Source organism: Crocuta crocuta, unplaced genomic scaffold (genome assembly GCF_008692635.1).
Source record: "Crocuta crocuta isolate KB4526 unplaced genomic scaffold, BGI_CrCroc_1.0 scaffold126, whole genome shotgun sequence".
NCBI lineage: Eukaryota > Metazoa > Chordata > Mammalia > Carnivora > Hyaenidae > Crocuta > Crocuta crocuta.
In genome coordinates this window covers 1,135,953-1,148,952 of record NW_027531000.1, presented here as the reverse complement: position 1 = coordinate 1,148,952, position 13,000 = coordinate 1,135,953, and positions in this window count along the sequence as shown.

Sequence of the window (13,000 nt, the reverse complement as noted above, 5' to 3'; positions counted from 1 at the left end):
GTTTGGTCTTCTATTTGTTATTCAGTGTGGAAGCTGAGTCTTCTGGAAGGGTCCAGCTCCAGTGGTGCCATCAGGCCCTTCTCTCACCACTTTTGGCCCAAATGTGACTATGGCAGGCCACTTCTAGAGACCAGTGCAGTCTGTACACTCTGGCCATGTTTCTCCAGGCTCTGTAGTAGCTGCACCCTCTTCAGAGTTCTGAACCCTGACTTGTAGGAAAAGACTTGGGTCCTTTGTTCCTCACGCTCACTTTTCTTCAGCCTAGAGGGAGGAGCTATTCTTTCACTTGTGATTTCTGATTCCCTTAGAATCCCTTTTACCTTTTTCATAATCAACCACCTTCTTCTAGCTCACAATTCTTTATATTAAAAAATTTTCCTATTCAGGAGCGCCTGGGTGGCTTAGTTGGTTAAGCGTCCGACTTCCGCTTAGGTCATGATCTCGGGGTTTGTGGGTTCGAGCCCCGTGTCGGGGTCTGTGCTGACTGCCAGCTCAGAGCCTGGAGCCTATTTCAGAGTCTGTGTCTCCCTCTCTCTCTGACCCTCCCCTGCTCACACTGTCTCTCTCTCTCTCCTAGAAATAAATAAAAATATTTTTTAAAAAAATTTTCCTATTCAATTAGCCAGTGATGCTTCTATCTTCCCACTGGTCCCTGATTGAGCTAGCCAAGAGTTACGAAAACAGTTTGGTCTCATTTGGGCTCAAGAAGAGAGATATACTAGATGGCTCCTTCAAAATGGAAAGAGAGGGGCAAGGGGGGTGGAGGGTTGGTTCACTTCCTGAAGCCTCAGACTAATCTCACATCCCTGTGTCGTACAAGGAGCCCACAGCCAGTCAACATTTCCCCAGGCTTTGCACCACTACCACTCAGTGGCAGTAGTGGCAGTAGTGGTTAAAAATTGATACTGCCATTCCAAAGAGCTGATTTCATTTTTCTCCCCTCTCAGGTTTGCTTCAAGGTTGAGGAAATTGTTGGGATGAAAAGAAGAGATCCAGAGCAGCATCTTAGCCCCTGGGGTTTATACAAAGAAAAGTGTTCATAACAAAGTTAGTAATGTGGTGGTGCTGCTCTCCCCAGAGCTGTTTCTCAGAGCTGATGTGGTGTAGAAGGGACAATTTGCAGGTATCCAGCCTTTTACACATGTACATCCTTCCTTCTTGCTTATTTGTGAAAGAAGCAGTACTCCACAGTGGTTAAACACACAGTCTCTAGAGCCTGGCTCCCTAGCTAAATGCTGGCTCTGCCACTTTCTGTGTGATCTTGGCCAAATCACTTAACATGTCTCAGTTTCCTCATCTGTAAAGTGTGGACATAGTAGTATCTATATCATAAAAGTTTATTGTGAAGGTTGAATGAGTTAATACATATAAAGGGCTTAGATGCCAGATACCTGGCACATTGTATGGGCTTTAATTTTCAGCTGCCATGCCAGCAATGATGGTGGTGGTGAAGGGTAAGTGCTAGAAAGGAATGCAGTAAGAAGAAGAAATGCTGTGAACAATTATTAAGTATTATATTCCATGTATTTACTTGCCAGAGCTCATTAAATGCTCTTATATAAAAATCTTCCCATTTTACAGATGAGGATGCTGAGGTTTAAGTAGGTTAACTCCCACATCATAGTTAGCCAATGGCAGAACCCAGTTTTTCAGCATGTCTCCTACTACTAGGTAGTTGCCCTGCTTCCATGCCACAAATCTTCTCTTCCCTGCCTATCTTTCTAGCCTTAGGAAAGAGGCTCTTGCAAGTTCTCTGCACCTAAGCTATAGCGGGCCCCTATCAGTCCCTGATCATGCTTGGTCCTACGTCAGGACCATGATCCATGCTGATCCCTTTACCTGGGAAGTTTCTTTTCTACTTCTTTACTTAAATAACTTCTTTCCCAAACGGGCTGTTTATGATGATGTAGTCAGTTCACAATGCTACAGTGGCTGCTTCCCGCTCCAGCTGCCCTGGTGTGGACTGGTATGCCTGACAGAAGACATTCCTTTATCTACTTCTTACAAGTTTACCTGTGAGGCTGTGAGTCCACAGAGCTGAGACACTGGAGCCAGAGCCTTTTCCTTGTTCACAAGGCTCCAAATAGCCTGGCCGTGATCACACCTCCATGGCTACATCCATCCTCCTTTGATGAGGTCTTATAACATCATGGACTTTGCCTTTAGAGTATTTGCCACCATTGTAATTTTTCCAACTTGTTATTATTAAAAAATTCAAGCACATAGAAAAATTGAGAGAGCAATACAACAGACACACATACTACCTAGATTCAATGATTGTTAACATTTATAATCTGCTTTACTATCTGTATACCTATTTATCTTTCATTAAAGTTTTATCGAAGTATAACACATACAGAAAAACTCATGAATTGTCAGTGTACACAACCTGGTGATGTTCACAAGGCGAATGCACCTGACCCTCCTCTGGATATAGTCTCTGCACAGGAAAGAATCTACAGGATGAAGGGTTGCGCTCATGAGTGCTCATACCACTTTTGAGTACTTGGAATCCCAGATGTTCTGCCCAAATGGCCATTAGACTACTGCCAGGCCCCACTTGGGGCTCCTCTCCACATCTCTTTCCCAAGACCATAATCCCTAAGCCTTGCTGGTGGTCTAGTGGTGGCTCTTCCTTGTGAGAGGAGACCAAAGCTCAGAGGCAGAGGCTGGGTGTCCATACACCCAGCAAGATTATGCAAGATTCCCTTACAGTGGATGGAGCCATACTGGGGGCTTCCTTTCTTCTCCTGTCCCAGGTCTCACAGATAGTATAGGCAGACCTGCTTCTTGAACTGTCAACATGTAAGGGACATTTTATTCCACTTTATTTGTTTATTATATTATTCATTCCTTCATCCATTCAGCAAATATTTCTTGAGCACTAACTGTACCAGTCACAGGGGCCCAGGTAGGTTACACAGGAAATAGCTATAAGCATTATAGCCAGAGCTGAGATGCAAATCCAGGCAGTGTGGCTTCAGATCCATGTTTGACCACCATGCTGTTACTGTAGAATACTGAACCACAAACAGTGAGAAATATGGATAAAAAATAGTGCATCGGTTATTCTCTTTTATCTTTGTTTATCTCCATCCCTTCCCAAACTCGTAGAAGGACTAGACATGTACATAAGAAAACAACATACATATAGAACAGCATTCAGGTCAGATGCTGGTGGGCACCCACATGGAAAGAATCACCAGAGACTAGAAGTCAGGGTGGGGAGGCTGGAGGATCTAGATGCATGGGGCTTAGGGAATTTGAAAGGAGGTAGGGATATAAGGAAGAGCAGAGAAAAGCAAGGAGGAAGCCGCTTAGCAGAGAGGATGCATCAGCACTTGTGGGTGGCCCAGTGCCCCTCCCTCACGATGTCTATTTTGAATGCTGACCCAAGCTCCGCCCAGCCAATAGAACTCCTATCAGCCTCCACTTCTGTTCTCCAAGATGGTAGCAGAACCCTATATGTCCCCTTTCTCCCCTGCTTGTTTAGTCCCTGTGAATTCTAAGTAAGGGACTGTTTCCTGTATTCCCTTAAGGGCATAGTTAGGAAAGAAAATTTGCCATCCCCTTGGGCTTTCAACTATTGGCTTCTACCACAGACCTCTTACACCCCCTGTGACTCGGCATATATACAAAGCCTCATCAAAAGTTGAAGCTCTGTCTATGGCCCTTTTGAATAAATACTATCACTATACTATAGTATTTATTTGAATAAATACTATATGTGAGTGCAGGATTCTTCAGCTCGTCCCCTTGCTTCCAGCTCTGCAGGCTGAAAGAGGAGGGGATGCTGGGGAATACAGGCACTTTTTGAAAGTTCCCATTCCACCATTTCACTCTGTAAAGACCTGGGTTAGTACTTGTTTTAGCTAACCAAAAACAATGTAAAGATGACTTGGGCTTTTACGAAAAACAGTGAAAAATGAAAATCGCGTTCAGTATTTGCGTTGTGGTGAGGTCTTATAGAGCCAGCACTCACCCTGAACACAGAGAGTGGCCCCACGGAGCCCCTTCCCCAGGAACAGCCCTCAGCAACTTGACTTCATAATTTTTTTAATGTTTTATTTATTTCTGAGAGAGAGAGAGAGAGAGCGCGCGCGCATGAGCAGAGAGAGGGAGACAGAATCTGAAGCAGGCTCCAGGCTCTGAGCACGCTGTCAGCACAGAGCCCAATGTGGGGCTTAAACCCACGAACCATGAGATCATGACCTGAGCTGAAGTCGAACGCTTAACCAACTGAGCCACCCAGACACCCCATTAGCAACTTGACTTCGAACTGCCTAGCTTTGAACAGTGTCNGCGCGCGCATGAGCAGAGAGAGGGAGACAGAATCTGAAGCAGGCTCCAGGCTCTGAGCTAGCTGTCAGCACAGAGCCCAATGTGGGGCTTAAACCCACGAACCATGAGATCATGACCTGAGCTGAAGTCGAACGCTTAACCAACTGAGCCACCCAGACACCCCATTAGCAACTTGACTTCGAACTGCCTAGCTTTGAACAGTGTCTGTGAGCATCTATGATTTATCTCAATTCATTTTGTGCATCCCTTTGCAAGATATCTCCTAAGGAATGTGTCCTGAGTTATCAGAAAAGCCTAGGAGAGGTATTGTTTGGGTCTGGGAGTGATCAAAAATTTTCCATATAAATTAATGGTAATTGCTTCTTTGCTTTACCCCATTTCTGCTCAAGCAAGTTTTCCAAGGAACAGTCTACTTCCGCACAGCAGGGGAAACCTGTATTTAGAATTAGTTCCTCAGGGGGCACCTGGTGGCTTAGTCAGTTAAGTGTCCTCTTGGTTTGGGCTCAGGTCATGATCTCACAGTTCATGAGTTCTTGCCCCATGTCAGGCTCCCACACTGACAGTGCGGAGCCAGAGCCTACTTGGGATTCTCTCTCTCCTCTTTCTACACTTTCCCTTCTCTCTCTCTCTGTCTCTTTCTCTCTCTCTCTCTCAAAATAAATTAATAAACATTTTTAAAAAAAGAATTATTTCCTCCAGTTTTAGCTGTGAGTCAAACCTGTTTTTATCTGGGCCCGTTTAATTGGTCCAGAAGAACACACAGACCATATCACTTGTGCAGTACGAGCTATTAATGGAGGACTCTGAGGACAAAGAATTAGAGAGGAACAAACTGCTGAAAAGTGTACCAAATTTTAACTATACCTAATCACCCCCCTCTAGTAAATAGACTAGAACAATGTTTTCATTAAGTATATGCTTTGAAGTGTTTCGGATCTATATAATTTTCCTATGTGTCAGCATCAGAAGCTATAGGTGTGCCACACATCCACTTGCTGTTAACACTTCATCACATCTCTCTAAGCTTTCCAACTCCCTGTACCTCATGGCTTCTGCCCCCCAGGGGGATTTCTCTATTCTTCAAAGCAGGGCTGTCACCAAGTAGGAGCCTGGAAATTCACCCTCCCTGACCCCAATAACCCTCAACGAGTTTCTGTGGGAGTTGGTGACAAATAAATACCCCAGCTCTGTGCTGTCACAGGGGATGGATCTGAGACACACAGTCTAAGCTAACTCCAGAGTTCCCCCAGAGGAATTAAGCCTCCCTTCTTAATGGCGGTCACAGTTACAATACTTTCTTTATTCCCTTCCTTCCATCCTCCACTTCCTAAATCACCTCCCAGGTAAATTGCTCCTACTCAAAGCCTTGTCTCAGAGTCTAGTTTGGGGATCCCAAACCTGGAACTTTCACTCAACTTTTTTTATGCTAAAGAACAAAGGCATTCCAGTATCAAGAAGATCCTTTTAAACAGGAGAGAAAGCAATGAAACTGTTTTCACTTCGAGCAACTTTTAGGGAATTCTGCTTGCTTTAATTCAGAGCTAATTGCCCATAATTTTGTTTCAATTGTCACCAAGTCAAGGCCCTTTTAATTTTAAGTAGTATAAACCCCTAAGTGAGATTAAGATTTTGAAAGGAGGAATGAGGGCCTTTATCATGAGGACACTGGAGTGTCTCTTAGGGCCAGGAATACACTTTAGGCAAGAGAGGAACCGGAACAAAGAAGTGGACAGCCATCTTGTTTTTCTTCTGTGGCCATAAGTTCTCTTGTTTTTAATTCATTTTGTACATCCACTTCTTCTCAATTGATTGGCTTTTCCCACCACTTCCTATGAACAGATAGCATGGTTACAAGATAACCTTCAAGTTTCAAGTTTTCTGTTCTACAGTAGAGCCAATTCAGAACTTCATGAAGAGAGCCTTGATTGGCCTACCTTGAGTCAGATGTCTTTTCCGACCCAATCAGAAGGCTAGGTCTGGTTAACACCCATCTTCTGGACTGTGTGCATCTAGGGAAGTCAAAGAAGAGAGCTGAGGCCTGGAGATACACCCAAAGAGTTGAGAATTACAGAAATTTGCAAGTAGAGAAGGGTAAGAAATTATTTTGTTTTCTCTTTTCTAATTAAAAAAAAAAATCGGTACTCTCCCTTTGGGGATGGCCTCCTTGGACATTTCATAAATGCTACTTAATTCCAAGACAGCAGGTTTCTGTATACACTATGCAGTGCACAAAATGCCCTTACTCATTAATAGCAAGCCAGTGGTCACTCAGCTAACTGATGATTTTTATAGCCATTGACCTGGAAAAAATATTATGTTTTCTAAAAGGCTTTTATCTGGGGAATAAAGCAAAGATGTGGGATTTATCTGTTGCCTGTCATTGGATCCCCAAACATTCCATTTCCAATGTCCAGTGCCTATGTAGAGATGGCAGGAATGCTGCCCCACTTTGGATGACCTTGGGAGTTGAATTTATAATATGTGTTATTATTTATATCAAGCAACCAGGATTGATTGCCAACTCTGCTACTTGCTAGCTATTTAACCTCTGAAAACCTTAGATACCTCATAAATACAGATATAAATTGATATAAATATGGATATAAATTTATAAAGTATTAATTGAAAAAGGCCTGGCACATTGGGAAGGAGATTATAATATGGGTACAGCACATGTTAACTACTGATGTTGTTGTTGTTATTAATTCACTCTCCATGGCCCATTTAAGATACAATCAGTGCAAACACAGATGGCGGTAAGTAAAGTGATCAAAATCATGCATTCTAGAGTTTCAGTGACTGGGTCAGATTCTAGTTCAAACATTTATTAATTGTCTCCATTTTCTGATCCGTAAAATGGGAATCAGTCATCACATTCACTATCTCTTATAGTTAGGATTAGATGAGAAGAGTTCAAGACAATGCTTGGCACAAAAGAAACAAGACTCAATACACAGGAGCCAGCATTCATGTTAGTATGATCAGTACCCACAGTTGTGGGCAATATGCTTGTTGGAAATCAGCTCTCTGGGCTGCAGATGAGATGGTGGTCTTTATAGAAATGCATATAGTTGCTCCTGATTCACATGCGATGTAACACTGGCCCTATCTCAGCTACAAGGATATCGCAATAGAATAAGATAAACATTCCAGTTATTAGTAGTGAAGCTTAGTGTCAAAAATCATATTTCTTCCTCAAGGCAAAAATAAGCCTGCTCTGAATATGAGGCCACTGGGCATAGGCCAAATTTGCTACTTCAGTATAAAATATTTCAGGTGAACATCTTCATGGATATATATATTTCAGCCCAGGTTTACTGGTCAGAGGTGGTATGAGAATCACTCATTTAGAGACATCTATTTTCATGTATTAGGCAAGCCATAACTTTAAGTACTAGCCTGTCTGCCTTTTGAATTGAATTCACATTTATTTTTATGATTCTGATCCTGACCCTGGGGACAGAGCCCTGGGCAGGGCAGTGTGTAGTTTCTGGAACATCTGACATCTGAGCGGTTCTGATGCTCACTCAGGTTGGAGAACCCCAGGGATAATGGACAATAGGGTGAACTTGAGAGTCAGCCCACTAGGTTTTGAATCCCAGTGCTATCATTCATTAGCTGTGTGAACACCGTGCCTTTGCTCCTTCATTTATAAAACAGGGACAATAATAGTTCCTCTTCATCAGATTGTTGTGACATTTAAATGAGATAATAAATGTAAAGCACTTCGAACAGTATCTGCAGGGCGCCTGGGTGACTTAGTCAGTTAAGTATCCAACTCTTGATTTTGGCATAGGTCGTGATCTTGAGGTCATGAGATCAAGGCCTATGTCAAGGGTTCGTGCTGGGCATAGTGCCTGCTTAAGATTCTCTCTGTCCCTCTACTACACATTCTCTCTCTCTCTCACAAAAAAAAAAAAAAAAAGGACAGTATCGGGAACATAATCATAATTGGTACTCAAAAAGCATCTGTTTGAATGACTAGAATCATCCTATTCACAAATGAGAAAATGGAGATCAGGGAATGATTGGTCAAGATGGTTCTATTGACTGAAGTGAGGTTTAAGTGAGGATGCATGATGCCACAGTCCTTACAGGGCTCTGAAAATTAAGCAAGCTGTATCAGAAATGATGGAGACTAGGGACATACCTCCAGAAGAATGGCTAAATTCAGTTTTCAATAATTTTCTAAGTGATTTGACTCAGTGAAGACGACTGTTGGCTTGGGAACCTGTCGAAAGAGGAGTCTGGCTGAAAACATTGCTTCTTATGTAATTATTCTCTCCACCAGCCGGTGCTCAGTGAACCCCTTCCAAGAGCCACAATGCACCTGGGAGCCTGAGAGCAATAAAGAGTCCATGTGCTGAGCTCACACAGCCACAGCAATATAATTTTTAAAGTTTCCTCTATAACCTTTGAAACATTTTAGAAAAACAGGTGAGGGGCCCAAAAGACAAGCAAACATGGGATGAATAGAGGACTCTGTCACCTAGAGCTGCCTTGAGGATTAAATGAGATAATGTATCCAGACTGTGTCTAAGTACAGTGACTGGCAATTAGTAAGTAGTCAATAAGTGTAGCTATCCATAAAGGAAATCAGTTCAAAGCAGCCAGAGAAAAATATCCTGTCTACTCTTAGAAAAGGCTCTTTTAATTCTACTTGAGCTGATAAAATTCTTTTAAAGAAGCAAGGTCAGCACACATTATGTGTCCCTCTGTGATTGCAGGGCAATCCCTGGTGCCAGTCCCTACCCTTTGACGAAGGTCAGACTGCCATTAACTCAGGTGCTGACCAGCAGGGTATTAAAAGTGCCAGGACCTCACCTTAATGGTGGTATTCCTGAGATTTTAGTGGGTTTAGTCAAATAAAACAAGTAGCCAGAGAGACTGTAAGCAATTTAGGAGGTTTCGTCTGCTTTATTAACGAAATCCGCATTTGCTGTGGTGTCTCCTTTGGTGTGGTTTCTGCTGTCTACACTGCAGTTAGGAGTTTTTTCTAGAGCCCTCTCTGCAAGTCAGTGTGTAGTTTATACAAGGAAAGATTTCTCAGACCTGTGTTCAAGTCCTCTCTGCACCATACTGGCTATGCGCTCCGCAGTGTGACGTTTGACCTTCCCCTTGTAATTTCATTGTTGGAAAAATGAAGACCGTGATAATGACACCTACCTCAGGCTTGTCAGAAGTAATAAAATGAGAAAAAGGAGATGTCTCAAAGTGCCTACCTCTTCGCAAATACTTTGTAGAAGGGAACCAACCATTGTTAGTATTTTAACTGGTATTGCTATTTCTGCTACTGCTACCATACATTTTAGATTTTCTTACAGACGCAGAAACGAGTAAAATGGGGGTAATAAGAAGATCCACTACTTACAGTTATTGTGATGAATTCTATAGATGGGCACTGTGTTGAGCTCTTAAATGAACAGTATCATAAATAATAGCTAATATGACCTTCTCATTAATACCATCTACTTTTTACACATTTGGCCCACAAATGAGGACAGGGCCTGGATCCTGGTTGAAATGCAAGGATCAGGTGGAAAACTTCCACTGTCAGGGCACCCATGAATAGTTATGGCTGTTGGCTAAGCCAGAACATAAAGTTTTTCAGGGCATAAAGTTATCTTTGTCTTCTAGCTTAATTTGATGGATTGTTTTAAAGGGGCTGGTATAGTCACACTGGAAAAAAAAAATCATCAGACTGTGCTAAGAAAAGGATATTTGGAGCAGGTTAGAGCATGAGCAATGCTTCCCCCAAATAACCCCTATTGTGCAGCTACCCCTTATCAGTCCTGCCAGGAACACCATAAATCACCTCTAAATTGACTATTATGTCATTATCGGGCATCAGATGACAAATAATCCAGGCAACCTCATGGATTCCAGAGAGATGGTTTTCTGGCTCATGTCAACTCAAACAAAAGTACTTAGGAGCAGTGCTGAATTTATGCCCATCTTCTGAATCTCTCATGTCTTTTTTTTTTTTTTAATGCAATAAACAGGGAAAGTTAGTTCCTATGTGCTGGTGTAATGGTAGTGGGTGACAATGTGCCTGATTGAGAGATGCTGTCATTGTTTTAGATTCTATTTTAAACTACATGCAGGGACATAAGAACTTCACCTGCCCAAGAATCTATGCTTTCACAGATACCTGATGGGGACAAATAAGGAATAAGAATACAGAAATGAGTAGACAGTGGCCCATCCTGGGCCATGAAGCATGATCATGCCAGATTTCAAGAGTGATCCTCTCATGAGAGGCAGTCAGTCCATCTAATACTAAGGCAGTGGGAAGTACACAGTTATTCAGGGGTGGTACTATGTACTCTTTATGAATTATGCATCTTAAACAAACTTGCATGAGCCCAAGCACTTTAGTGGAAGCCTTTTAGCCAGAAGAAGGCCACAAGAGAGCCCCATTATGGATCTCTACGATGGGTTCTAAATGTTGTGTTTCATCGTTCACATCAGGCAGAGTGCTGACTGTGATCCACTCTCCTTTGTTCGTGGATGGCCATATTACAGGTTTTTTGTTCGTCTTGGAACTTTCAAATTACTGCTTTCTTTGAAATGAAAATTACTAGGTTCACCACGTTCTTTTAGGGCTACAAGCAGGACTTGGCAATGGCCCCTGGGCTCCTGAATATCATTGGTGCCCAAGACATAGATTCCAAAAACAAAAGGACAGAGAAAGGATGAGAAGTTCCATATTGTTCCAGAAGAAGACAGTGGTAGAGAGAAGCAACAGGAAGGAAGAAATGTATTTGGAGGGGCGCCTGGGTGGCTCAGTCGGTTGGGCGGCCAACTTCGGCTCAGGTCATGATCTCATGGTTCGTGGGTTCAAGCCCCATGTTGGGCTCTGTGCTGACAGACAGCTCAGAGCCTGGAGTCTGTTTCAGATTCCGTGTCTCCTCTCCCCTGGTCACACTGCCTCTCTCTCTCAGAAATAAATAAAGTGTTAAAAAAAAAAAAAAAAAAGAAATGCATTTGGAGAATAGTGCATGCCCCCCAGAGATACATAAGGTGTTCATGTCAGAAGCACCCCACCTCAGCATAATACAATGGGTTTCAGCGATGGAGAAATTCAAGTGTGATGAGGAGCACACAGAACGAGGAATCAAGATACATGGACTTAGAACACCATCACTTGTTGAACATCCAATAATCAATAGCTTAAATAAATCTGATTAGGTGGCATTGAACTGAAATAATTTGTTTGACTCTACCCTTAATTATCCATTCATTAGAGGACTATACTACTACTATCTAGCATTTACTGGGTAGTCAGTATGTGGCAAGTGTTTCAGGTTTGCATGTGCATTGTCACTTTTAATCTCCTCAGCCACTCTGTGACATAGGCACTTCAGTATTTCCATTTCGTAAATAAGGAAACAGAGGCTCAGAAAAGCCTAAGCCAATTTTTTTCAGGATCAGATATCCAGGAAGTAACACAACTGTGATTTGAACCCAAACAATTCTTTTGTTAGCCCTCTTTAAGAGTATGCCATATTGTCTAGCACAGGTCCCTTAATGTGTTGAAGGGTGACCATAATCCGTGCCCTACCCACCTCACAAGGGTACTTCTGGTTTCAACAGAAGAAGGAGTGTGACTCAAAGCAAGAAGTCAACTGCTGTCAAAGGAAAGGGCAGCTTCAGAAATCCGGCCTATGGTTATGGTTAATAAGTGTAGGCTTCCAGAGCAGATGTCTGGGCATGTGTTAGTCCTGCCCTTTCCTAGCTATGTGACGTTGAGAAAATTATTAAACTTCCCTCAGCCTCCATTGCCTCATTTGTAAATGGGATAATAATGGTCCTTACCTCATAAGGAGTTTTTTGAGGTTTAAATGAGATAATGTCAGTACCTGGTAAGCATAGTGCCTTGGATATGGTCAACATTCAGACATGAGTAACTTCTATTAGGATTATTTTCCCTTGGGACGCCTGAGTGGCTCAGTCGGTTGAGCATCCGACTTCGGCTCAGGTCATGATCTCACAGTTCATGGGTTCAAGCCCCATGTTGGGCTCTGTGCTGATAGCCAGCTCAGAGCCTGGAGCCTGCTTCACATTCTGTATCTCCCTCTCTCTCTGACCCTCCCCTGCTCACACTGCCTCTCTCTCTCTCTCAAAAATAAATAAAAAACATTTTAAAAAAGGATTATTTTCCCTTCCCTGTGAGTTCATTTTCTCCAAGCAGTGGCTAGGCTCTGGTTTAAAAAAATCAAGAGCTAGGGGCACTTGGATGGCTCAGCCAGTTGAGTATCTGACTTTGGCTTGTTCACATCTTGATCTCGTGGATCAGCCTGTAAGCACAGAGCCCACTTGGATCCTCTGCTCTCCTCTTTCTGCCCCTCCCTGCTTGCACTCTCTCAAAAAATAAACACCTAAAAAAAAACCAAAAAAACACAAGAGCTAGAGTTTCCCACACCTGTTTCTAATCAGCTGATGAGCCACAGCCTCTTTGATTATACCTCTGGACCACGGAGTCGCCTGCCTGGGAGCCGACAATGCATGAGACCCCACGGGATGTCCTAATGGCCAGAGTGACAAGGAGCAATGACTGTTCTGCTTTAATCATCCTGAGAGCAAAGCCTCAGCCATCCTGCTCCAGAATGTGGACTGTCTTCATTGTCTAAGTGTCTCTGTAATTTCAGTCTTTGTAGGACTGTCCTTCCTGTCTGACTAGAACCAGTTAGTTGCC